Source organism: Phacochoerus africanus, chromosome 16, assembly GCF_016906955.1.
Source record: "Phacochoerus africanus isolate WHEZ1 chromosome 16, ROS_Pafr_v1, whole genome shotgun sequence".
Taxonomy (NCBI): domain Eukaryota; kingdom Metazoa; phylum Chordata; class Mammalia; order Artiodactyla; family Suidae; genus Phacochoerus; species Phacochoerus africanus.
In genome coordinates, this window is record NC_062559.1 from 44,265,558 (window position 1) to 44,293,173 (window position 27,616).

Consider the following 27,616-nt stretch of genomic DNA (forward strand, 5'->3'; position numbering starts at 1 on the left):
GCCCAAGTTAATGAAAATGCATATCAAATGAATAATTTCAATGATCCTAGATTCTTGCATCTTCTCATACAGAGAAAAGCACTAAAATCATTAACTTGCGATGTCTGTCTTTTATGATCAGCAGTAAGTTCAACTACATATTTGTTTTCCTGTATATCCTGGTTCCTCCCTTGCCTCTTTGAAACAGTTCCTCAGAGCTGAGAGACCTGTTTCCCAGGCTGTAGTCCTCAGTGAGCTTCCTGGATGTCACAACATTTAGGTTGTGCAATTTTGTTTTGTCTTTTCAGTCGACAAAAGCTAAAGACTATCTCATAAACACATGCCCATGGTTATGATATTTTGTTTACAATTTCACCTGAAGCCCATCTGTGACCACCAGGGGTCACAGACCCCAAGATAAGAATCCTTGAATAGTATAATTGGGCCGCATAAAAACTACAGCAAACTATGTGCTTTTACAAAAGTGTACTATCAAAACAATGGCGATGATAGCCCCAAAGGGCTTGCTCATCTTCATTATAGTCTTCAGTCCACAGTATTCAGCTGAATGTAGAGACTGAAAAAAAGCTGGAATATAATAAATGCTGAAAGGTCTAGAAATTATGTTAAATAAAGAGCACTGAAAGAACCTGGGACATTTACTCTCTTTTTTTTTTTTTTTTTTAATCTTTTTGGGCCACTCCCGCAGCATATGGAGGTTCCCAGGCTAGGGGTCTAATCGGAGCTGTAGCCACCAGCCTACACCAGAGCCACAGCAAAGCAGGATCCGAGCCGAGTCTGCAACCTACACCACAGCTCATGGCAACGCCGGATCGTTAACCCACTGAACAAGGGCAGGGACTGAACCCGCAACCTCATGGTTCCTGGTTGGATTTGTTAACCACTGCGCCACAACAGGAACTTCAGGGACATTTACTCTTTAAAAAAAAAAATTGGAGGAGGATGTTCCCGTTGTGGCTCAACAGTAACAAATACATGAGGATTCGGGTTCGATCCCTGGCCTTGCTCAGTGGGTTAAGGACCCAGCATTGCCATCAGCTAAGGTGTAGTTCGCAGATGAAGCTGGCATTTGCTATGGCTGTGGCATAGGCCAGTAGCTGCCTCCAATTCAGCACCTTTCCTGGGAACTTCCATATGCCATGGGTGCGGCTCTAAAAAGACACACCCAAAAAAGTAAGAAATAGGAGTTCCTGTCTTGGTTAACGAATCTGACTAGGAACCATGAGGTTGCGGGTTCGATCCCTGGCCTCACCCCGTGTTGCCGTGAGCTGTGGTGTAGGTTGCAGATGCCACTCGGATCTGGTGTTGCTGTGGCTGTGGTATAGGCCAGCGGCTACAGCTCCAATTAGACCCCTAGCCTGGGAACCGCCATATGCTGTGGGTGTGGCCCTAGGAGAAATAAAAAAGACAAAAAAAAAATTTTTTTAATTAGGGGAACGCAATAGCAGTCTTGCAAAATCTGAAGGCTGCCATTTGTAAGAGGCTGCCAACTTAAAATATTCTGTAGCAGTGCTACCCGGTAGAAATATAAAACCAGTCACATACATAATTTAAAATTGGTCACCACATTTAAAAGTACAAGAAACAGGTGAAATTAATTTTATTAATATATTGCATTTAACCCAGTATACCAAAGAGTATCATTTCAACATGTAATCAATGTAAAACTTTTTTGTATTGAGTTTTTGAAATCCAGTGTGTATTTTACATTTAGAGCACATTTCTATTAGTATGACCCACACTTCAAGTGCTCTGTAGCCGCATGTGGCTAGTAGCAACTGTATTGGATGGCCTAACTCTTTAGCTTCCCAGGGCAGGAGAGAGTCAATTAAGAGGTGTTCGAGAGGAAGAATTTTCTAAAAGAACTTCCCTCCAGATGGAAAGAGTGCGCTTGTAGAGCAGTGAGGTCTCTGTCATTGGATATGTTCTAATTCAGACTGGGTGACCACCTGTCAGGAGTTACTTAGGCTGCATAGGATGGGAGCTGGAATGGATAATCTTGAAGTTCATTCTCATTCTGAGGCTTTCATTCTGTGACTGTCAGGTTTGAGAATTGAGGTTATTTGACCATCAACTTCATGATATTCTGGGACAAGTGGGCAGCCAGCCTTTCCTAAGAAGATCTTGCCAATCTTAATTATGCAAATACATGCCAGGTCACAGCAACAGAGCCAGTGTGCATCTGCCCCTTCTGTTGTGGAGCTGCAGCCTAAGTTATCTATAAAGACAGTCCATATGCTTGGCTCAGGCTCTGACATGCAGCTGAAGAGAGACCATTATCACATCACTGAGCTAAGCTCAGCCTGGAAATAACCTACCCCAAACATGTGTCTAACACACTCACTTAATTTTTGCACTCATCTAACCAGCTCACCTTTAGTTCCAGTTTTACATTAAGCTCATTAATGGAAAATTAAATGTGTAGCTGTGTTAAGAACATACAGGTACTTCTCTGGAGAGAATTCCGAAGTGTTTTTCAAAATGAAAGCAGCTCATAAAGAAAGGCCATTTGCTTGTGCTTAACAAGTCACAGTCCCAGCCTTCAAGGTCTGCAACAGCTGATGATTGGCACTCTGAACCAAATTGGATACGCAGCCAGTGTTTGAGGAGCCTGCCCCAGGATTTTTGCAATCCACATGCGACTGCAGTCTAGAGAAGCTGGAAAAAACATGGGGGAAAAGGATGAGCTCTGGAAGCCGACTAGCTGAGTTCAAGCCCCACTTGTGCCTCTCACTAGCTATATGGTCTTAGGCAGTTAACCTCTGTAACCTTGGTAACCTGGAATTCACCCTTTCACCTGAGGTACTGATCTCTCCCTGCCAATTATTTTAGTGTTTATAAAACTAAAAAGTCATCCATGGAGTTAAAAACAAGTATTTGGTAGAGTTTGGTTCACTGGTGATTAACATTTCTGAGACTTCTAATTGCTGTTATTTTTCCTGAATATATGGAATATATGAATATGCATATGCATGTGATATACATCCATTACAGAAAGTTCGGAAAATGTAGAAAAATATTTAGAAGAAAGTTTAAATGACTCCACTCTCTTACCATGCAGAGCAAACTACTCTTTAACATTTTGTCACTTCTACATATATATATATTTTTTTAATTATTTATTATTATTTTTTTCCCACTGTACAGCAAGGGGGTCAGGTTATCCTTACATATATACATTACAATTACATTTTTCCCCCAGCCTTTCTTCTGTTGCAACATGAGTATCTAGACAAAGTTCTCAATGCTATTCAGCAGGATCTCCTTGTAAATCTATTCTAAGTTGTGTCTGATAAGCCCAAGCTCCCGATCCCTCCCACTCCCTCCCCCTCCCATCAGGCAGCCACAAGTCTCTTCTCCAAGTCCATGATTTTCTTTTCTGAGGAGATGTTCATTTGTGCTGGATATTAGATTCCAGTTATAAATGATATTATATGGTATTTGTCTTTGTCTTTCTGGCTCATTTCACTCAGTATGAGATTCTCTAGCTCCATCCATGTTGCTGCAAATGGCATTATGTCATTCTTTTTTATGGCTGAGTAGTATTCCATTGTGTATATATACCACATCTTCTGAATCCAATCCTCTGTCAATGGACATTTGGGTTGTTTCCATGTCTTGGCTATTGTGAATAGTGCTGCAATGAACATGCGGGTGCACGTGTCTCTTTGAAGTAGAGTTTTATCCGGATAGATGCCCAAGAGTGGGATTGTGGGGTCATATGGAAGTTCTATCTACATATATTTTTTGATGTAATGGACATATGGACATATTTTTTAAAAAATCACTTTCTGATACTCTCTAAAATCCAAATAACAAAGAGGAACTTTCCTTGAAATCTCTGAAATCTTTTTTCCTTGCCTGTTTTCCTACTCTCCTGGCTGTCCTAGAAGGGATATGGCCCTACTATCATGATGCCCATTCAGGAAGGGACATCATGAGTCTGGATAGACTCCTTGAGAGGAAATAGGAATCAAGTCCTAGGATAGGGCTTAGTAGCAGATAAAAAACTATTGGAGTCCCCATCCTGCACTTAACAGATGGGGAAACTGGAGCCCAGAGAAGAGAGCGACTTCCCTATGATCAACCATTCAGCAGGACTTATTGCTGTAACCTTGCCCACCTAAGCACCCTCCCAGCTCACCCCACTGCTTCATACAGCATGATTCAACCTTGTGCATTCTAGCTAATTTGGAGCCCACTTTCTGCTAGGCATCTCTCTATTTTAAGATCAAAATTAAATGCTTAAATATAATTTTTTAAATTGTTGCATGGTACTCGGTTTGATAATAGGAAAGTCATTTATTCCACAAAGGGCACTTTATGAGGCTGTCTTTCCAGAGAAAAAGCTCAAAAGAATTCTCTTAGCCATGTGCAAAATATCCACTTAATCAACATGAACACTCATATTACTAGGCAATTAAAATGATTTATTCAAAGAGCTTTATAGTCATGCCTTAATACCAATCTATAATAAATAGGAGAAATAAGAGCAATAATACTTACTATCGTCCTAGTTAAATATAAGCACCATAAATAATATTTGCGCCTTTAAGCAATTCATATATCCTTCCCAAATAATAAGATTGTAACATGGAGCTTTTGTTTTTCAGTGGGATAAAATATATTACTGAGCTTTATTTTGTTTTTTTGCAAGGCTGACACTCAGAGAGGGACTTTTCCTGGTCTATTTGGACTATTTGTCTGCTTGAGAAAGAAATAACTTTAAAATTACAGGGACACCTCTATTATTACCTAGTTGCTCCTTCCCAAATGCAAGGAAGTAAAGTTACCCCCAATTCCTAGTTCCAAAGCTTTTATATTACCTGCTGCATTGAATTACCATTTATTTGTTATTTATTAGTAATGTATTTATCTGCCTCTCTTATTAAATCGTTCATCTGCCTTCCTTGAGGGCAGAGTTTGCTTGAGGATTAACTAACAGTATATGTAATGCACTTAGCACAGCTCCTGGCACAGAGCAAGCATGACCTGATATTACCTGCTGTTATCATCATCTTTATTATTGACTTTAAATGCTCACTGCTGCCCAGAACAGAATCTGGCACACTCAAAAATAGATGGATATGTGGTTCCTTAGAATATCTGGTGTCATAACCATCTAAGTTCTGAGCCATTAACATTGTACAGTCTCAGAGGAAGATTCTCCTTACCTTCTGAATCAGATTTTCACTAGAAATGGTGTGAACCAGACCAAGTCTTAAGTGCCCTCAAAGAGCTCGTAGGCAAATACTGGAGAAACAAATGAGTACCGTGTCTTGGAACCACAGTGAGGAAAGAAGTGCAGAAGCAGAGAAAAGTGGCGTGCAACTCTATCTGGAGGAAACAAAATCACTTTAAACAGCAGCCTTTGTCCTGAATGTTGAAGGTGGTGCCAGGGGAGGGTGTTCCAAGCCCCAGCGGACAAATAACAGTAAATTACTTTCTCTAATGAAAACAGAGAAACAAGGTCATTTATTTTCATGTGTGGCACCTATGTGGATAGGGCGGGCATGGAAGGACGTTTTACTGGCACTGTGCTGCCTGCAGGGGGCACCAAGGAGTGTGGCTTACAGGAATGGAGGACCTGTACCAGCTTCAGGCTTGGCTTCCCAGCATTTCTTGGTTCTGCTTGAATGTTTTCGACTGCCAGCATCCGTCTGCCTCTTCTGGTTTCCTCAGTCATCACTGTCTGCCACTTTCTTAACCTTTCTGCTCCAACAGCTTTCCTTTGCCTGTCTTATCTTTTCTGTCTCCTGTTTTTTTTTTTTTTTTTTTGCCTCTTGGCTTTTTCCCAATCCCTTTGAAGTGCTTCCCTCCTTTTTGCTAAGGAATAATTCAGTACCAGGTATCTAAGTTACCTTCAAGTTGTGGGTTCCTCGAACTTTGGGATTCTCATTTTCATTACTGCTTCCTATGCAAAAATGTCTCTCTTTGCCACCAAGAAAAGTGTTCATTTTTCTTATTTCTGAGTTTGGCAATATTTAAGGTGCCAAAGTGCAATCTTTGAATAACTAAAGCCTTATGTAGGCAGCTCTGGGGGACATTTTATGACTAATAAATCCTATGAAATGTTGTTTTATTTTTAATTTAATTTTTATTTTTTATTGGGGTATAGTTGATTTACAATGCTGTGTTAGTTTCAGGTGTACAGCAACGTGATTTAATTATACATATGCACATATTCCTTATTTTATAGATTCTTTTCCCATGTAGATTATTACAGACATTGAGCAGAGTTCCCTGTGCTGTACAGTGGGTCCTTGTTGATTATTTATTTTATACATACATAAAGTTTTAATTTGTACCCTTCCACATTTCCCCTTTGGTAACCATAAGTTTGTTTTCAAAGTCTGAGAGACTGTTTCTATTTTGTAAATAGGTTCATTTGTATCATTTTTCATTAGATTCCACATATAAGTGATATCATATGGTATTTGTCTTTTATCTGATTTCACTTGGTATGATAATCTCTAGGTCCATTCATGTTGCTACAAATGGCATTATTTCATTCTTTTTTATGGCTGAGTAATATTCCTTTGTGTATATCACCATATCATCTTTAACCATCCATTTGTCTATGGACATTTAGGTTGCATTCATGTCTTGGCTACTGTAAATAGTGCTGCAGTGAACACTGAAGTGAGTGCATGTATCTTTTTGAATTATGGTCTTCTCCAGATAGGAGCGCAGGAGTGGGATTGCTAAATCACATGGTAGTTTTATTTTCAGTCTTTTAAGGAACCTCCGTACTGTTCTCCGTGGTAGTTGTACCAATTTATATTCCCACCAAAAGTGTGGGAGGGTTCCCTTTTCTTCACACTCTCTCAAGCATTCATTATGTATAGTTTTTTGATGATGGCCATTCTGACCAATGTGAGGTAATACCTCACTATAGTTTTGATTTGCATTTCTCTAATAATTAGTCATGTTGAGCATCTTTTCATGTGCTTTGTGGCCATCTGTATGTCTTCTTTGGAGAAATGTCTATTTCGATCTTCTGACCATTTTTTGATTAGGTTGCTTATTTTTTTAATATAGAACTGCATAAGCTGTTTATATATTTTGGAGATAAATCTCTATGAAATACAATTAATTTAGCTCCCCTAAATCATTCTCAGAAGTCACTGAACCCGCAGTGTGTATATATTTTATCATTTACAAAGCACTTCTACCTTACTCTGCTTTTATTTAAGTAAGGGAAACACGTGTACCACAAAAATACTTTCTTTAAAACACAATGTATGTGACTCTAACATATTTCCCCTATTTATACATATTTAAAGAAGCTCACATTTGTGCAGTATCTTAATGCCTTCACTTCCAATTCCTGAACTAACCAGAATGTCACTTTTATACCTCAAACACCTCACCTTTATGATGTGTTTTATAATTACTAACCTCTTTCACATACGAGATTTCATTTACTTCTTTCAACAGCTCCGTATTATTTTTTCTCATTTTAGAATTGACAAAAGTGGGGCAGAGAGATGTTGAGCATTTTTCCCCAGCGAGGCTGTGAGGGGCAGTGGCCTCATGAATGCACATTGCTAAGGCTCAGACTAGGGCACATGCTAGTATTATTTTAAATGTCAGAGGATAGAAAGACCATACTTTTTAAGCTCTAGGGCCTTGCCCCTTATTCCTCTCGTGAGAAATGTAATGACTTCTTTCCATTCTTTCTTCTTCTAGTAATAGAGCACTCCTCCAACCATTATTAAACTAATGCAAAGACATTGTGATAATTCTCACTTCTAAATAAGGTTTCTACTATGAGCAGGCAAATACAACTAATAGATTTGGCATGACGAGAAAAAAAAATATCTGCCAGGGTTATAAACCCTATAAATGTCTTCTAGTAGAACAAAAGGTGATAACCACTGCCCTAGTCAGGTTCCAGAGGTACAGAGCCTGAGATGGGGATTCATGCACATGTTTATTGAGGCATTGCTCCTGGGAAAAACTGATAATGCGTGAAGGAATCAGGATGGGGAAGATGTGGCGTCTGGTGAAAACTAGCATTAGCCTGAACTGTAGGGAGATCTGCTAATACTGAAGGCCTACCCCACTGCTACAGGGCTCCCCAGTCTGAAGCAAGGGAGCAGGATTTTGTAATCCCCTCCAGTCTGCCACTGGCCATGGGACAGACCAGTTAAAGAAATTCCAGAGGAAGTAGAATGGGTGATAATGATAACAACAATAATTCAACAAATACCATTAGTTGAGTGTCTACTATGTGGGTTGCTTACTAATTCTTACAACAGTTGTGATGTTTTATATATGAAGAAACTGAGGTATAATGAATGATGTGACTTGTCTGAGGTCTAAAGCTGGACACTGGCAGTTCTAGGGTTAAATCCTTATAAATCCTTACCTGACTCTGAAGCCCATGACTGTTTGCTCTTCTGTGATACCAGCTCCAGTTCTAGGTCAGCAGTGGGATGAGATGGTAGTTACTATCTGGTCCTACATTCCTAACTAGAAACAGCACTGAGACATGCTTCTGTACTTGAAAAAATGTAGCAAACACTGAAAAATTCTGCATACATTCAGCAAATACAGATTGAGGACTAACTGTATGTTTTACACACTTTTGAAATTTGAGATACAGAGATAAGTATGACACAAGACCTCTGCTTTCAGGAAGCTTACATACATAACAGCAGAAATAACCTGTTTCTAATAGGGTACATTAGAGGATCCTACTAGAAATAGGATATAATAGGATCCTATTTTAAAAATAGGGCAATAGGATAGAGAGAAAAGTAGTAAGAGAAGGCCTCTAAAAGGAGATGTGATGAAGCTGAGGTCTGAGGAAGGAAAATTAGATAGCAATGGGAGTGGAGGAAAAGAGAATTCTAGACTAAGGACCCAGCAAACGCAAGGCCCTGAAGAGAAGAGGAAGCTCAGCATGTTCAGGAAAGAAAGAGCATCTGTGTGGCTGGAGTTTGGTGACTAAGGGAGACACGCACATGGAGCTGGGCTTAGAAAAGTGGGCAGGGTGAAAACCACATAGCTCCTGAAGACCCAGACAAAGAACTGGGATTATTTTTCATACAGTGCATCAGTCAGTGAAGCAGCGTGGCTGTGCTGTGGAGCATGCATCCTTTGGTGAGAGGTGGGAGGTGGCAGAGTGAGGGCAGGAAGACCAGCAAAGGGATATCACAGACTTCCAGGTGAGCCCTGATGATGGTGTCTCCAGCTAGGGAGAGAACAGTGAAGATGACAAAGAGGTGTCATCTCTGTTGAGATGACTGGGGATATGTTTTATAGGTAGCATTGATAGTTTGCTGTGGGGGGTGGGGGAGTTAGATAAAAGAAATCAAGAAAACTCTTTAAGTTTTTATATTTAGCAACTAGGAGAATGATGTTACCATTTTCTCAGGTGTGGAAGGTTGTGGAAGTCTGGATGCCAGAAGGGTCATGGAGAATGATGAGTTCTCCTTTAGGCGTGGTCATTGGGGATGCTAATCAAACATCTGCTCAGAGAAAGCAACTCAGAAGTTGGATGTGTGAATTAGAGCTTGCCGGGAGGGAGGGGTCATGGTTGGGGGTATACGTTTGAGATCCTCAGTTTATTGACATTATTTGAAGCACTGGGACTAAGATCACCCAGGGAAAGAGATGGCCCCCAAAAAAAGGAATAAAGGGAGCCCAGGAATGATGCCCAGGGCACTCAACAGAGGTGAGCAGAGGAGAAATATTCAGCCAAGAGACTGAGAAGTAAAGGCTGTGAGATAGGAGGAAAACCGGAGGTTTTCAGAGTATGCAAAGTTTGAGGGGAATACAGGCATAGATAGTTCTAAGGAGGATGATTTCTAGACCCTCAACTTCATATCCATTCTCTCCAAAAGCTTACATGCCTGAGAATATGCCTAGTGAAAGGAAGAGCTTCTCCAGCCTACTTCCTCTCACAGGCACCTGTCTCCCACTTTCATCTCTCCCAAATCTTACTAGAGTGTGGTGCCCAGCAGTGTTACAGACATCCTAGGCACACACACACAAAAATAAACAGAAATACCAGTGTCAGTTCGATGAACTTCATGACTGTAATATCTGGGTAACAAAGCCTTATGCAAGTCAGGTGATGTCCAGTATTTTGCTTTCCACAAAACTGGAGAAGAATCTAATTGAGTTGAGAACTGGTGGATTATTTTTAAAATGTTATGATAAATTACTCTGTGATTTTTGGCATATAATGCAGGAGTTCAAAGAGTTGCATACAGTTCTAAGACAGTATTCCATCTACTTATGTATATAAAGAGGTTTTCTCAGAGCATAAATCTTTTGAAAAGGAAAAATAAGGAATTGATGCTGAATTCTGTCTCGACAATTATAAGTTGTAATATCTATAGAAGTATGAACTAATTGGGAAAGAAGCTCTAGCCAACTCATAAGAATTTGTATTTATAATAAATTTTTCTTTTTAGGTTAATACTTTTTCATCAAAATTTGTATCATACGTACTTAGGTTATTTTGATCAAGTGTATAAATACTAATTGTATTATTTAATTCTTTAATTTTAGATAATTATTTAATTTTAGATAACAGAATCTAAAATGTTTTAATTTATAGAGCCTGATAGAAGCCTTATAGCCTTCCTATAAAAATATAGGAAATTTTAAAATTAATTTATATACTTAGTTTAGTTACAAAAAAGTTGGTAGAATGATAAAACATTACATTGGGAAATTTTTTAGTGTAGCAAGTTGAATTAAAATGTAAATTCGAGGGGAAATGGGAATAGTGTACAATATCTAACTGTCAAAGAAGTCTGTGTATTTTCTAAATGGTTGAGAGTGAATATCAAATTTCTATGGTGTTTAGATTCCACTGGGCACATTTAATAACAATATAACAGTTTTATTTTAAGATGCTAGTATTTGTAACAGAGTGGAAATTCTATCCCTAGCAACTATTTAAACTTATGATGAAAAACAAAGATGTCAACTCTAAAAATGTGCAACGGTCTAGAAAGTTTTGCAAAATTCTTTTAGGGGCTACATGAGGAAAAATATTTGAAAACAACACAGGTAAGGCAAGAGGAAAAAAGGTTTCAAAGAGAAAATGGTCAGCTGTTTGAATGCCATAGGAATAAAGAAGAGAATACAATTGGACTGGCAACAGGTATCAGTGACCTTGATTGGAGCAGTTTCAGTACAGTGAAGGGGCTAGAAACCTAGTTGGGGTAGGTTGAAGTGACAGTAGTAGGTGAGGAAATAGAGACCGCAGTTAAAGACAACTGTCAATAAATTTTGCTGTGAAGGAGAGCAGAGAAAGGGATTCTTAGCTAGAGGGATGGAGGAATCAAGAGAAAGTAGATTAAAAAAAGGAGATACCAGAATATGTTTATATGCTGATGGGCAGAATCCAAATAGAGAGGAAAAAACTGATAATGCATGAGGGAAAGGAGGTAACAGGAGCAAAAGTGAGAGATTGGGATCTGGAGCACAGTGAAACGTGGGCATATCTTCCATTGTTGAAGAAAAGAAGGCATAGGATGTGGTTGTAGAAACCAGTGCTGTTATTTTTATAGATAAAGAGGGTGATAGGTAGTGAAAAATGTTATAACATCAAAAGATTGGATGTCTTGATAAGGTCAAAAATTATTGGAGTGAAGATAATAGAATAAATGAGAAGAAAAAGTACTAGAGAGAAAAATGTCCTAAACTGACACTTTAGAGGAGATGCAGTTACTGGTTTGACCCAGTAATTGGTGGAGAGGAAGAGTTGAGGAAAAGGTCATCAGATGAAGTTAAGGAACTGAGAGCCCAGGCTATTAGATGGATCACCCACATGAATGTTGAAGCCACCAGGAATAATAAGAGGAATAGAATGAAGAATAAGACAGTGAATGAGGTACCAACCTTATAAATAAAGGGCTTAACTGGGAGGCTAGTGGAAGAGGGCTCTAAGAAAATGTGTTGGGTGGAATAGTAATAATGTCACAAACTTTAAAAGATTTGGGTTTTGAAAGATGAAGGAAGACAAGTAATTTCTAGTGGGTAACAGGTAACCAGAAAGACATCTATCCTATGTCAATGTCCTGATGTATACGAAGCAAAAGAGTAAAAGCCGCCATCACTTAAGGCAGATGTCAGGGAGGTAGATGCAGGTGGAGCACAAGGGTCAAGGGCTATTCAGAGAAGAAGGTGAAAATTCGAGGAAGTTTGGTGATGATAGAGAGTGAGCACATGAACATTAGAAGGACCTAGGAGGGAGTCTGAATGATGCTGGATGGCCCAGAAGGCTTGTGCTTCTATGGACAATATCAGTAATGACGGAATTTTCCCTTTTGGCAAGACATGCCATCAGTGCATTCAAAAGTCCAGAGGACTTAGCTGCAAGATATGTGGGCAAGTGTACATTCAACCCAATTTTTCACTAATAGGAAAACCAATAGATGAGGGGGAGTTGGTCAAGGAGAAACTGTACTTGTGAGCAGTCTTTTTTTTTTTTTTTTTTTTGACGGCCCCACAGCATATGGAGTTCCTGGGCCAGGGATCAGATCCAATCCACAGTTGGGACCTAAGCCACAGCTGCGGCCATGCCAGATCCTTAACCCATTGTGCCAGGCTGGGGATTGAACCTGCGTCCCAGCGCTCCCAAGACGCCGCTGATCCCATTATGCCACAGCAGGAACTCCGTGAGCAGTCTTATATCGCATCCTCAAAGGACTGGATTTGTTTTCTGATGTTCCTGCAATTAGGATATGTTACCTCTAGGGAGCAGTCGTGCCACAAATATGTGATCTTAAAAGACGCATTTTCTCTTTTATTTCAGGGATCTTTCTGCTCAAGCCTCTTCAGTTTCCTGACATAAAGCTTTAACTTCCAATTGAGGAAACATAAATTCATTATGAGCACTAAAAATATTAATCATTAAACCATATACAGATAAGACTGAGAATATTAGAAAAATAAGCAATAAAATAGATTTTTACTTTTCCATTTCAGCTTACTTAAACTTTAGTTCTAAACCTGATTTGGTGTACAGCTTTTAATTAGAATATGCCTTTACTATAAACTCTGTTATTTGAGACATGAAGTCAGACATGAAGTCAGATATGAAGTATCTGAAATTGTAAAATTTTTGTCTATAAACAAACTCTTAAAATAAATTTAAAACTCTGTGCACACATGATCTCATTTGATCATCCAGACAACCAGCTGAGATAATTACTCTTATTATTCCCACTTTAGAGATGAGAAAACTGAGCCTCAGAGGTCTTGAACTTCTAACTAGATTCATCAGGGACTTAATGATTTTTTTTTTTTAATTAGCAAAGTTTATCAAGTTTTCCTTTTTATGCCTCTACTCAGTGATCATGCAGATGGTAAGTAACACCACCGGCAGATGTAAACACATAATTTGACTTTACAAATGCATATTAATACAGTCTTGCTATCCAATCTAAACTCAGAATAACTTCTCGTACTGAGGATGATCGACAAATTCAGGAATTGCAACTCTGCATTTCGGTTTCAAGTATTGTCCTCTGTGCCCTTAGAAAATAAAAACTGCTTCCATAAAAAAAAAAAAATGAAATAATGGCATTCGCAGCAACATGAATGGACCTAGAGATTACCATACTAAGTGAAGTAAGGCGGAGAAAGACAAATACCATATGATATCACTTTTATGTAGAATCTAAAATATGACACAAATGAATTTCTCTGAGAAACAGAAACAGACTCACAGACACAGAACAGACATGTGGTTGCCAAGGGGGAGTAAAGGAAGGATAGATTGGGGGTTTGGGATTAGCAGATGCAAACTATCATATATAGATTGGGTAAACAACAAGGTCCTGCTGTACAGCACAGGGAACTATTTTCAATATCCTGTATAAACCATAATGGAAAAGAATATATATATGAAATCAAGTCACTTTTCTATACAGCAAAAATTAACAACATTATAAATCAACTATATTTTAACAAAATAAATTTTTAGGGAGTTCCCATTGTGGCTCACAAGCATCCATGAGGATGCAGGTTCGATCCCTGGCCTCGCTCAGTGGGTTAAGGATCCGATGTCGCCGTGAGCTGTGGTGTAGGTCACAGATGTGGCTTGGATTCTGTGCTGCTGTGGCTGTGGTGTAGGCTGCCAGCTGCAGCTCCAATTCGAACCCTAGCCTGGGAACTTCCATAAGCCACAAGCGTGGCCCTAAAAAAAAAATTTTAAGAAAAGCTGCTTTAATTTCTCATACCCTTGAATTTCATAGGTTATATTTCTAATGAGAAAAGATACATGCATACTATTTTTATTAACTTAAAAATGTTTGACAAATTTTAAGCCACTGAACAAATATAATTTACTATTAAGCTATTCTTTCAAATCAGAAAGTGAAACTCATCTAAATTCTTTTCTAAACATTCATACTTCCAGTCCAGAAAAATAATCTAAAAATAACAGTTAATGAATGTCTTAATTGTTCTTCCTTGTGCTTATCACTAGCCATTGTCATTGCTTGGCCAGACTGTTCCCAAATGTACACAAAATGTGAATTTCTATTCTGCACAGATATTAAAATAGGATCTGGCAAAGACAAAGGATGAAGTGAAAAAAAGGATAACTTCAAATGTGTATTTTACAATAAATGTACCATGTACTTCTGAGAATTTGCTTAAATCAATATTTTTAAGTCATATTGTTGCCCAGTTCTATTTGCCAAATGTAAAAGGTTCACCACAGGACAGAGTTAATACACTTTGCTAATTTATGTTTATTGATAAGGACTTGGCTGGAGGAGGAAGATTCAGCTTTTACTTCGATAAAGAATGTGAGCGTTAGAACTTGGAACTGAATATTGCTGCGGTACTACTTGGAAAAAATACAATTAAAAGCTCTTCCCTGTTTTGCTTTCATCTAAGCTACAGACCCACTCACCCATCCTGATCGCCTCTGCCAACACACACCATACATATAGTCCTATGTTTGTATTCATTGATCACTGATAAGTAAGTGATCAGCCAAGGGTTTTGGTTGCCACAGACAGAACCAGCTATGCAACTGTAATGGGTTGGAAGGCTGTGGGAACACTAGTGGGTCCACCAAAGTCTGAAGAACAATTACTGGAAAGACAGGAACCAAGGGACTCTGTGGCATGGAGAAGCAGACACACCTGTAGGAGCAGAAACCCCAAGGCCAGCGTGCTACTGCAAATTTTCATCACTTCTTAGGCTCAGGAGTCAACCTCCTGGAAGAGATTGTTTGATTGGCCAAGGTCAGGTTGCATGACCACTCATGGGCTAGGCCAGGGCAGAGAGGAGGAGAACACAGCCTCATTCATGTCCTTAGAGAGAAGTGTCTGGACTTAGGTTCCCACCAAGAACTTATATAACTAGGGAAAAGAAATTCTCAGAAAGGAAACTGGTATACTCTTGAAGAAGAGCAATGAATAAATACCAGCCAGCTACAACTGTATGGATATTTACTACTGTAAGTTGAGGAAGGATTGATAAGAGTTGCCAACAAATAGCAAGGATGCTGGGGAGAGCAGCTGCAGGGACACTGAGCACGAAACAGCTTCCCTGAGTCTTTGACATTGGCTAGGCACTCAGCTGTGATTTAGTTGTGTCACTTTATTCAACCTGCATGACAACTCTATGCTGTAAGTACTCTTCCTGTTATTTCTGTCTTACCTTGAGATGAAAAACAAAAACAAAAAACAACCTAAGGTTTATAAAGATAAAATGGTTTATTAATGCGGACAGCATTGACGTTGGAGCCAGTTGATCCTTTGTTATGGGGGGCTGGCCTGTGCACTGTAGGATGTTCCACAGCCTGGCCTCTACACACTAGACACTGTTTTACCCCACCTCCCACTTGTGACAACTAAACATGTTTCCAGACATTGCTAAATATGCCTGGGGCAGCACAAAATTGTCCTCAGTTGAGAACCTACTGATATAAAGTCATTTTCCCAAGTCACACCCCATAAGGATTTCTCTCAGATGTGTCTGAAACCAGAACCTAAACTGCCAACCGTGTTCTTGACCCCCATTACCCACATACAGAGCATCTTCACACAGATTATTTCTCTAGTATCTGTTAACACTCCTATAGGGGAGGTGAGACAGGTTTGGTTGTCTTCCTGTTTCCTTTGGGGAAATGAAGCTTCACTGAGATCTCTCAGTTCTCAGTTTGTCAAGCCACCACTCAAAAAACCTCTTTTTAGGTTGTTTGGCTTTTAGTTTGTTTGGTTTTCTTTACCTCTAACCCAGGATTTTTTTTCCATTCTGCCACAGTTTTACTAAACAAGAGAATTAGTATTAGGAATACCACGGAAAAGAAACTTGGACCTGGAGAACAGAATTGTGGTTGCCGAGGGGGAGGGAGTGAAATGGACTGGGAATCAGGGATTAATAGATGCAAACTATTGCCTTTGGAATGGATAAGCAATGAGATCCCACTGAATGGCACTGGGAACTATATCCAGTCACTTATGATGGAGCATGATGAAGGATAATGTGAGAAAAAGAATGTGTATATATATGTGTGTGTGACTGGGTCACTTTGCTGTACAGTAGAAAATTGACGGGACACTGTAAACCAACTATAATGGAAAAAAAAATCATTGTAAAAAAATTTAAAAATCCAATTTTCACTGCAAAAAAATATTAGGAATAACTTCTTTGATCAGATGTTAAGGAGAAATATAAATTCCCCTTGAATGACGAAGTTTTACTGTTTTGAAACAAGTAAAAAGTCAAAAAGAATGAAGGAGGAGAGAGGAAAGAAAGAAGGGAAAATAAGTTCATCTCGCTGCCCCAAGGTTTTATCCTCTCTCACCAAAAACAGACTCTCGATATACATCACAAGTCACTTTGTACCCTAGAAGAACTAAAGGGAAAGACTCCTTTGGGTTTCCTTGCAGAATGGCCCCATACTCCATCTGACATGCTCAGGCACTGTTTTATTTCTGACTCAGAGGGAAGACTGACTCACAAATACCACGTTACCACTTAACCTTTCATTGAAAGTCTCATGGCCAAGACCAGGTCTAATTCGAGGAAGCTTGGAGTAAGAGATCAGATGAGTTCATGGCCCAAGGCAGAATGGCTGCAGATGGTTGGTAAGGAAAGACTTTGATAGCTGAGATGTTCGTGACTTAAAAGCAAAACAAAACTCCTGGCTAATTGGGAACCAAGACAATGCCTAAAAAGGAAACAACAGGCCTTGGTTAACCGCCAGAGCTCCCAAACCTGGTCCCATCTGCTGGGAAGTGGTGACCAGCAATGATATCTAAGAACCGCTAAGGGTCCTGCTGCTCACCATCCACCATCACCACTGACCTCCCCAGCTGCTAGAGGCCATGGCAAGTCCTGGAGACACAGCATCTGGCCCAGCTTTGATGAAAGTGTGGCTTTGGGGGAGAGGGAGATGTGAGGGCTGTATGAGCTTAAACCAGCTTCCCAGCTCTTCTTTTCTGCCTCGTATGTCAACCCAGTGTGGTACAGTAGACAGAGCCTGTGAGGGCAGCAGACTATATTCAAGCCCCAGCTTTGACTTTCAGTCTTTACTTTCTTTTGGTCTCTGTTCCTTTGTCTGTAAAACTAGATGGTTGTACTTGTTTCCCAGACTTGTTGTGACAACTTAATGAAGGTCTGTTTGCAAGACATCTAGGAGAAATGCGTGTCATACAATAGATGCTCAGTTAAGGTTTTCAACTCCTTTACTGTAGAACCCAACTTGGGTTTCCTCCACACAGCCTCCTTCTCTGCTGTCAGTCAGTACACACTGAATGTGGTGAAGTGAGTTTCACTTCTGCTCCTGCCCCTTGCTCAGTCATCACCCCCCATCCCCAGATGCCCTCGCCTTTTCCTTTAGAGCCACTTCTGAGAATTCCTCAGTGAAGGCTCTGACTTGGATAGAGTGGCACTAAATGCTATTTCAAGCAGTTGTTTCCACAGTGAACTCCTGGCACAACACTGTATTGACAGTTTCTTGTCATGCACAGAATAATTCTAATGCATACACTCCAGGCCCCCAAAGTTCCTGTCCTCACTGATATACTGATGAACACAAAGTCATACATTTCTAAACAAGAGAGATTAAAAACTCAGCAGGAAAGTAAAAGAAGGTTTGGGGACAGTGTTTTCTTCTTTATTTTTTAATTGCTTAGATGAAAAAAGATCCCGTGGGGGGAGACTCTTCTTTTAAAAAACCCAGGTTAATGAAATTCTTAACCAATTTTAAGCAAAATCCTAAAAAAATTCATACAAATATCTGATTTACTGTATCTCCTTTCATCTCCGGTAAATTATATGGGCAGTCCCAATCTCATTTTCTCCTAGTAAAGACTTCTCTCAAGATAGGAAAGTCAGAAACCCATTCAAATTAAGGCATAAAAAGCTGATAGTGAAAGTTTTTCCTAGAGGAAGTTGCTGTTTGATCAAGAAAGTAGACTCATGCTGAAGAAAGTTGTGCTGTGGAGTTTGGACGTCAGCAAAGTGAGATTTGGGAGGGCAGACTTCCCATTACCCCTCCCTGGAGAGTAGGAAATATTCTTCCATTTAGGATTTGCTTCTTGGCTTGCAATAAATATCTCTTTCTGGGTTTTAGTCAGGGATTTAGGGAAAGAATGAGGAAGATGGGAATGGTCCAGGCTGCAGGAGGTTTTGTCTTATAACATGCTACAAAACAGCTTTCCTCCTCGATAGAAACAAGTATGCAGAGCTCACCAGTAGACCTCTCAGTATCCACGCTCACCGGTTCTTGACCTCCAGGGGTGGAGACACATCATCAGCCCCCTTGCAGCTAGCTAGGGTCATGTGACTTAGCTCTGGCCAATAAGAAGTGTCATGTGCCAGTGTCACGTTCCACCTGTGCCCTTGTCAAGGCTTCTTCATCCTATTGCTGAAACACAGCACTCACTGTGTTGACCCTGGGGTGTGGGTCATCCATGGTGAAGCAGTGCAGTAGAGAGAGCCTGGTTCCCTGGATGCCTGGCCCCCTGAGATCATAGCTGCCCTGAACCATCTGCCTACAGTTTTAAAATAGACGGAAAGAAGCTTCTCTCCAAGCTATTTGGGGGTGTGTGTGTGGGGGGGGGTGTTCCTCGCTCTTAAAGCTGAATGCAAGCCTGCCAACAAGCCTACAACAGATAAGTGTAATGTCTCAGCTTAACTAAAGCTCACTAACTAATCCTATTGATTGCCCGTCGTGCTTATTTGTACTTAAGTTCAGCTCATGCTTGGTGGGCTAGCCTGGTTAAATAATCGTCATGTTTATCGCTTTTCTCTAGTTAAATGCCAGAGTGCCCCTAACATTGCCTAACATGATGTTGTAACATAAAATTTATTTCTGAGAGAGCCTTGCACACAGACCCATGTAAGCACACACACGTGTGTGTTATAACATATACGTACTTTCATTGAGATAGCAGCTGTATAGGTGGAAAGCCTTCTTTCCAGCATGCCACATCTGGGTAAACTCCAAGAGCCAATTGCCTTTTTCACTTTGTCAGAGAGTAGAAAATGACTCATTGTATCCAAAGCAGGCTTAAGTGCCCCTGATTTATTTACCTATCTGCATTCAATTAGAAAAGTGCCCTTATTTTCTATTTATTTATAGACGTCATTTTGGTTATGCCGGTGCTTTACTATATGTTGTTCACTTCCCCCGAACAGAGAGGCATGTTTACAAAGCCCTTACCCATAATTAGTGTCACTCAGTGAAACAAGGCACCTCTGTTTTGTACCTGCCACAGCTGTCATGCTGTCTTCAGAACGAATTGCACTGATGGACGACTTGAGTCACCAGTTTCTTCAGAAAGTAGCATAAAAAGTGTTATTGCTGTGAGTCTGGTGCTCAGGGAAGCCATATCAGGTGTTATACTCTGTGACAGCCTGAGCTCAGAGAGAGCTTCCTCTGTTACATTTCCAGTTAATTATTCTTGTACTTTTCAATAGCTCCATGTCATAAAAACAAGGCGTGCAGTCAATTCGGATTAGCTTTATCCTGTCAGGTGATGGCAGACCTCAGACGACACGTTAATCAGTGGAGTTGGCTTGGGTGTTCTATGCTTGTGACTACTGTCAGCCATGTTTAAGTTGTGGGGGCAGGAGGTGGGGAAAGCATTTTTTATGGGTATACATTTCATTAGGATTCTAATAAAAGTGCCGTGTCTGAGAAAAATGCTCCACGGCTGTGTTTAATTTTTCTTTAGGACACTTTTCTATTAACATAAATTGCTTGAAGGAAAAGCATGTTGTAAGTAATATTTTTCTCCAAACATGAAGCCTTATTAAAACTTCAAGATTTTTTTTTAAATCATCATGATTCTCTCTTCTGTTGCTTTTGGTTCTTCAGATTCAGTCACAGGCCAAATGGACTTCATTCCAATGCCACGCCAAGTGTGGGCAGCAAGAAATGGAGACATGGCTGATGGAATTCACCAGGCCTCCTCCGGGCTGTCCAAGTAGGTACTACATTGCACACGAAATTTTGTCCCCAAGGAAGCAGAAGCTTTACAGAGCTGCCTTCCAACCTGCTAGTGTAATAAGCACAATATAGAAACTTCCTTCTCTTGCTTGAAGAGTTTAAGATGTGTATACACAATCAAAATGAAACAGAGAAGTGAAAATCTCTTGTACTGGATTAATACATGCCACTTTCCTAGGAATGCTTTTTCCTGTGGGTAACAGAAGAGGTCAGCAGCACTGGCTTAAATCAAGGCACATTTATGTCTTGCTGAATGATGTAGCTCGGTCCCATTGAAGAATTTGGATGTCATCAGGGACCTAGGCCCTTTCCATCCTTCTGCTCTATGTACACATTCATCCTTAGTCATGGCTTTTCAGGGTCAAAAGATGGCTCCAGGCAAGAAGTTAAACTCTTCCAGAAGCCCACAGTCTAACTGGATCACAGGAAAGTATCTAGAAAGCAGATAATTAGATTTTTCAGTCTGAAGTGAGATGTGCACAGAGGAGAAAGGAATTGGGAATGGCTGATGAGTCAACCAGCAAAATCAGCCACTGAAAGACCCCAGGTCATGCAGGGGGCCAGTCAGGGAGGGGGGGGAGGGCACTTGAATTAGCCAGATAGTGGCCTTCCTCCTCCACTTAATAAACTTAGAAGCACGGCCTTAGTACTGCAGGAATCCACTCTCCACCTTGCAGTCAGAGAGATCTTGCTAAAGTTTTATTCTGATCAAGACCCTCTTCTGCTACAAATTCTTAAACACTTACCACTGATCTCAGGGTACAGTTCAAATGCCTTAATGTGCTTAACACTATCTTTAATGGTTCACTTCTTACTTCTAGAGCCTTATCTCTCAACACTACCACCCTTTGAGTTTGACGCAAGTTATTCTGACCTACTTCGAGTTTTCCAATTGTACCCCAATCTCCCATTTTTGTATGCTGCTCCCTCTGCCTGAAACATTTTATCCTGCAGACATGCACACATACACACTATTCCACCTGGCTAATTTTTCTTTTTTTAAAAGATATGATTAACATAAAACATTGTATTAGTTTCCAGTATATAACATAATGATTCAATGTGTGTATGTATTGTGAAATAATCACCACAGTGAATCTAGTTAACATTCATCACCCCACACAGTTAAAATTTTTTTTAATCTGATGAGAACATTTAAGATCTATTCCATTAGCAACTTTTATGTATACAATACAGTATTATTAACCATAGTCACCATGCTATAGGTTACATCCCCAGGACTTCTTCATGTGGCTGATCCTTCAGATCTCAGTAGAAATAATTGTAACTCATTCTTTCTGGGAAGCTACCCTCACTCCAATGGCAAGTTCATTGCCCCTCCCATAGACTCTCCCATCCCATACTACTCTATCAGCATGTGGGATCTAGGACTGGACTCTGGGGAGAAAAAGAGGCACTTCTAAGGGAAAGAATGTGGATGAGAAAAATGAAAAACAGTTTTTATCTATTTCTTTCACTTAAACTGACCCCAAGTCCCCATTCAGAGTTGGGAAGGTATTTACCATGGCCAAGCAGTTTAGTGCAGTGGGTAAGAACATGTGCTGAAAGTCAAAATGCCTTAGTTCAGACCCCTGCTTCATCACTTATTAGTGGAGAGATGCTGGGTACATTGCTTAACCTTTCTCAGGTTCAGTTTCCTTATCTGTCAGATGGGGTAATGGTAGGGTTTACCTAAACTAGATGTGATTGGCTGTCTACTCAACATCTCTTCCCCCCACCATGAGCATCTTCTGCAAAAAGCACAGGTGGCCCTAAAGAAAATGAGATGCAAGGAAAAGTGAGTCCCCTTTGCTTCCTCTGGGGCTAGACATAAAGAACACAAACGCTGAAATATCATGGCAGTTACCTTATGACCCCGAAGGGAGTCAACTCCAGGACAAAGTCACATACTGGAAACAGAGCAAAAAGACAAAAAGAATCCAGGTTCTTAATGGTATCAAATGATGAATTGACCAATATTAAAGCTGCCCTACCTTTCGACCTTTTATTCCTAGAGATAATTCATTTCTTTATCACTTAAGAAGTCATTTCTAGTTGGCATTTTTCATACTTACAACGGAAAGAAGTCTTAGGTAATGTGCTCCCTCTAAAGACTGTGCGAATAAAAAGAACTAATGCATATAAAGAGCTCAGTGCAGGACCTGGCGCAGAGAAGGCCCTTGAAACATGATGTCAGTCATCGTCATCAACCAATGGCTCTTCTGGGTCAGTGAAGAGAGATTGTTCCCAGTGCAGCTCACGCCAGGGCAGATAGTTCTGGAGGATGCATTCCTCGAAGGAAGGAACCTTGTCTGTGTCAAAGTCACTAATTCCTATCATTATCCAGGCCAATGCCAAAGACTCTATGAAGAATAATTAGAATGATTTCTGATTACAATGTGGCAGTCTCATCAGCTCTATGACTATCAAATGATACCAGAATATTAAGCTTCAAATCATGTCTGTTTTTTAAAAAATATTTTTAAAGAAAAATCTTGGAAAACACTTGGAAACTGGCAATTATAACTAGTTGCATGTGGTTGCCATGAATGGCCCAGTTTTCTAAACTGTTTGATTTATTTGGGGGGAATGTTAATTTACATTTGTCCCTTTCACTCATCACTATCCCTTTATTACCAAACTTTATTACTGTGGACTATAAATTCCTGCACAGCATATGGACCACATAACTTTCTTGGATACCTAATTAACAAGGATTTTCTTCTAAACTGTAATTATAACAAAATATGGTACATTTAGCTTAATTTTCAATTTAATGCTTGAAGGTGCATAGGAAATTTAGCTCCGTGGCTCAGAGATGGGGAAAGCTGCCATGTATACACTCAATCCTTAAGAGTGGGTCTGGGAAACAGATGTTCGTAGGAGCAAAAGAGAGATGAGGATAATGAAAAAGTGTATATGAAATGATATCAATGATTAAAGGCCAGGATGTAGTTCATGCTCATTAATAGATGAGGAGAAAGGAATAGGAAAGGGAAATCTCAAAGTTATCAAAGAACATAAAAGACACTCCATTCTTGGCAGAGGCAGCCTGTCTTCTTCCTGGCTCCTTCACAAACATCTTTCTTCCTCCTTCATGCAGCCCAGTGATGTGGACCTGAAGCCACTGGGTGTGTGTCCCGAATGGGAACTAATTCCTCTGAGTAGGAAAGACCACGGAGAACACTGGGAAACCTAACATTAGGAACTATGCGGTCCTAAGATTGTTTTTCTAGGGCATATGTTTCATGAAAATATTTAGGAGATGAAAGCTATTCCATAAAATCATATGTTACCCCCCAAAAAAATCTCAAATGCTTTTTTGCAGTCATAGTTTCTATTCCCACTTCACCCTGCCACCCCAGCCACTTAGCACAGTTAGCTCTTAATTTGCCTAAGCAGAGATATATATAATCTACCTCTGGATGCATTGATGAGTGTCTTTGGAATGCATTTTACTCCTATCATTATATAAAGGTGTCTGATGGGAGTTCAGGAAGAGTTCAAAATTCATGGTACCTATTGGGACTCTTTATGTCATATTTGTGTCTATATGTCATAACTGACACAAAGTCCAGTTCAAATTGACTCAAGCCAAAAAAGGGAATATAGTGGCTCACATGATTGGAAAGGCCAGAGATAAAGCTAACTTCAGGTAAGGCTTTCATCTAGAGGCTCAAAACAGTATCAGTGGCCAATAGGCACATGAAAAAAAAAAAGAAAAAAAAAAGCTCAGTATCACTAATCGTCAGAGAAATGCAAATCAAAACCACAGTGAGATATCACCTCACACCTGTCAATAAGGCTCTCATCAAAAAGAACACAAATGTTGGCAAGGATGTGGAAAAAGGGGAACTCTATCTAGTACGCTATTGGTTGGATTACAAATTCATGCAGCCACTGTCGAAAACAGTATGGAGATTCCTCGAAAAACTAAAAGTAGAACTACCATATGATCCACTGCTGGGTGTATATCCGAAGAAAATGAAAGCACTCATTTGAAGAATGCATGCACCCCAGTGTTCATAGCAGCACTGTTTATATAAATATGGAAGCATCTAAGTGTTCCATCAACAGATGAATAAAGAAGATGTGTGTATATACACACACACACACATACGCGCGTGCACACACACACACACACACACACACTAGAATATTACTCAGCCATAAAAAAGAATGAAATTCAGCCTTTTGGAGCAACATACATAGACCTACAGGGTATTACTTAGTGAAATAAATCAAAGAATGGCAGACACCTTGTGTTGTCACCTATATGTGGAATCTAAAAAATAAAACAAATGAATGTATATGACAAAACAGAAACAGACTCACAGATATAGAGGGTTACCAGTAGGAAGAGAGAAGGGGAGACAGACAAGATAGGGGTAGGGGATGAAAAGACACGCACCACTAGGTATAAAATAAATAAGAAGAATATATACAGGGAAATATAGCCATTATTTTGTGATAACTTTAAACGGGGTATAATCTAGAAATCACTGTTGTACACCTGATATTAATATGAAATTGTAAGTCAGCTCTACTGCAATTTTTTTAAAAACTCATATGACAAAAGAGTAGGCTTCTCTCCATGTCTGTGCTCTTCCTTGTGAGTTGGGCTTTATCGTCGAGCTTTCCACAGTGTCCTCCGCGCCCTGCATCACCCCCGAAGTTGAGGGCTCTTCCTGGAATGACAAGTGAATGTCTGTGTCCATCCTCACACACTACACCACACCATCTGGTAAATCCCGTGGAGGAGAGAAAGGAATCTCTTTTCTAGAAGTTCTAGCAAAGGTGTGGGGTTTTTTCCCTGTCATCTCAATGGATATTGTTGAATTAATGGTCTCTCCTTAAAGCAATACCAGAGCCAGAGGAAACAGGTGATGTGATTGGCTTCAGCCAATCACATGAAATTTTAGGAGAGTAAAATTCCACCCACACCACGTGGTAGAAGTGGAGGAAGGGCACTTTCTCAAAGGAAATTTGAAGGAGTAGAAGCCAAGTGTGCTAAACAGCTAGTGGTAGCACCATATCTACCCAGGTAGCTTACCCTCAACAAGTGGCACTCTTCTCCATCTCAGAGATGTCATGGAATGTCACTCTTTGGAGGTGTCAGAAAAGGCAATGAAATATCCTTAGAAGGATGTAGATACAGATATTATATATATGAACGTGGATATAGATATATTTCCTTAGTATATTCCTTAGGTTAACCTTCGTGACTCTGAAGGACAAAAGGCAGCACTTTACCCTGCATCTCACCATGGATGGTAAAATGCCAGAATCCCTACAGGATATTCAGGGTGTTAACTTTCCTCTCTAATTGCCTCTGTATAACACCAAGTATATGATTTAAAAGGCCTTTACTATAACCAACAGCAATAATTTCATTAACTAATTCACCCACAAATAAAGTAAGAATTGATTTTTTTTTTTGATGGGCATCATAGCACCCTTTCCCCAGAGCACACAGGAAACAAAATTCACAGTGATTTCTCCAGTGTTTGGCACAAGGTGTGTCACATAGTACAATGTGAATAAATATTTGAACACATATTCCTTTGAAATGACTATTCCTTTGAATGAATGATTGAATAAGGTAAAAATGCAGGTGTCAAAGTGAAAAGAGACTTGGTCACAATCCCAAGTTGTACATCACCTCCTGGTACCTTTGCATCACTGGAGCTGCGGTCCCTGATGAAGCTGGTGACCATTCACATGGACATGGCTTTAAAAAATATCTCATTTTAGTCCCAGTAGGCCAGTTATAATTGGACCTACTTTCTCAGTTGGTTCGTAGGGCATAAGGACTTGGAGCAAAAGCAAAATTGTAAAAATTCACACCTCTCCTATTGGCCCTTCCTCCTAAAATCAGTGCCAAGGCTTACACCCCTCTTTCGCTTTTCCTGCTGCAAAAGGACACTGGACTGATGAGGGATGGGGAGAATTTGGATCAGAAAAAAAATCTGTAAAACCCATTACATTTCAAGTGTGGCTCCAGTAAGTTGCTAATTTGACATGAAAATTAGGGAAAGCTAAGAATAAAAAAGCATTCCATCTAAAGTTTATTCAGATGAAGGGTAAAGTGAAAGGCAAAAGTTGGAAATAGTCCTAGGTAATCTTTTGTTTGTAGTTTCCTTTAACTTTACTTCTAAGGTTATAACCCCTGCCAGGATACCCTGCTGAGAGCTCTCCCAACTGCAAAACGACAGAAAGATCCTACTCTTGCTCTCGGCCTGGCTGTCACTGATGTGCTGTGGACTGTCTCCACTTAGGGCAGTTCTTGCCACCTTAGAGCCTAGAATTGTAGAGCCAACAATACACTGACAAGGTCCAGCGCAGTCGGAGTCAGGAAGTCTGCACCTGGCAGCGTTTGTCTGTGGAATTCGGGTTCCTACGTTGCATGTCTTACCCCAGCACTAATACTATCATTTAAGAAATGAGAAAAGAGTTAGGCCAAAGGCAAGGTTGGTTATGCCATAAATAACCTCATGTTCGAAGCAATTTATGCAGCTGCCTGGTGAGCCAGGCCTAAGAGACTGGCACACACGGCTGCTACATGTATGGCCCAGTTGGGGAGTGTTCTGTGCACGGAATGTGGCTATTGGCACAATTTTGTTCTGTACCTGGACCGATTTGAATTGCTGACTCATTGCCAGGAAACCTAGCAGACCTTTGGGAACCCATTAAGAAGAAGGCCATATATTTCGTGTGACTTGTGAATGGAAAGATGGATGTTGTCAGAGGCCCTTTTTTGCTGCCAGATTGGGCATAAGATGAGCATAATGGGGATTTAGATTATACAGAAAGACCCTTTTTGTAGACTTTATTTTGTAATAGCTAACAATTATAATAACTTCCAGGTATTGAGTGTCTTCTATGTGCCAGGCGGTATGCTGAGCAACTTAGATATATTATGTCTAATTCTCATCACTGCCGTGTAAGGTGAGTGAGGGTGTGTGTGTGTGATCATTATAAACAAGGCAGCTGATGTTCAGAGAAGTTAAATGACTTGCCTAAGGCTAGGAATGTCCCACAGAGGAGATCAGACCTAGTTTTCTTCGGGCTCCCAAGCCTGTGCTTTTCTCCCTAAGTCATGCTGTCTCCTGCCACGGCAGGGTTCTGCCCGAGCAGAGTAAAAAGCCGCATAAATAACAGATG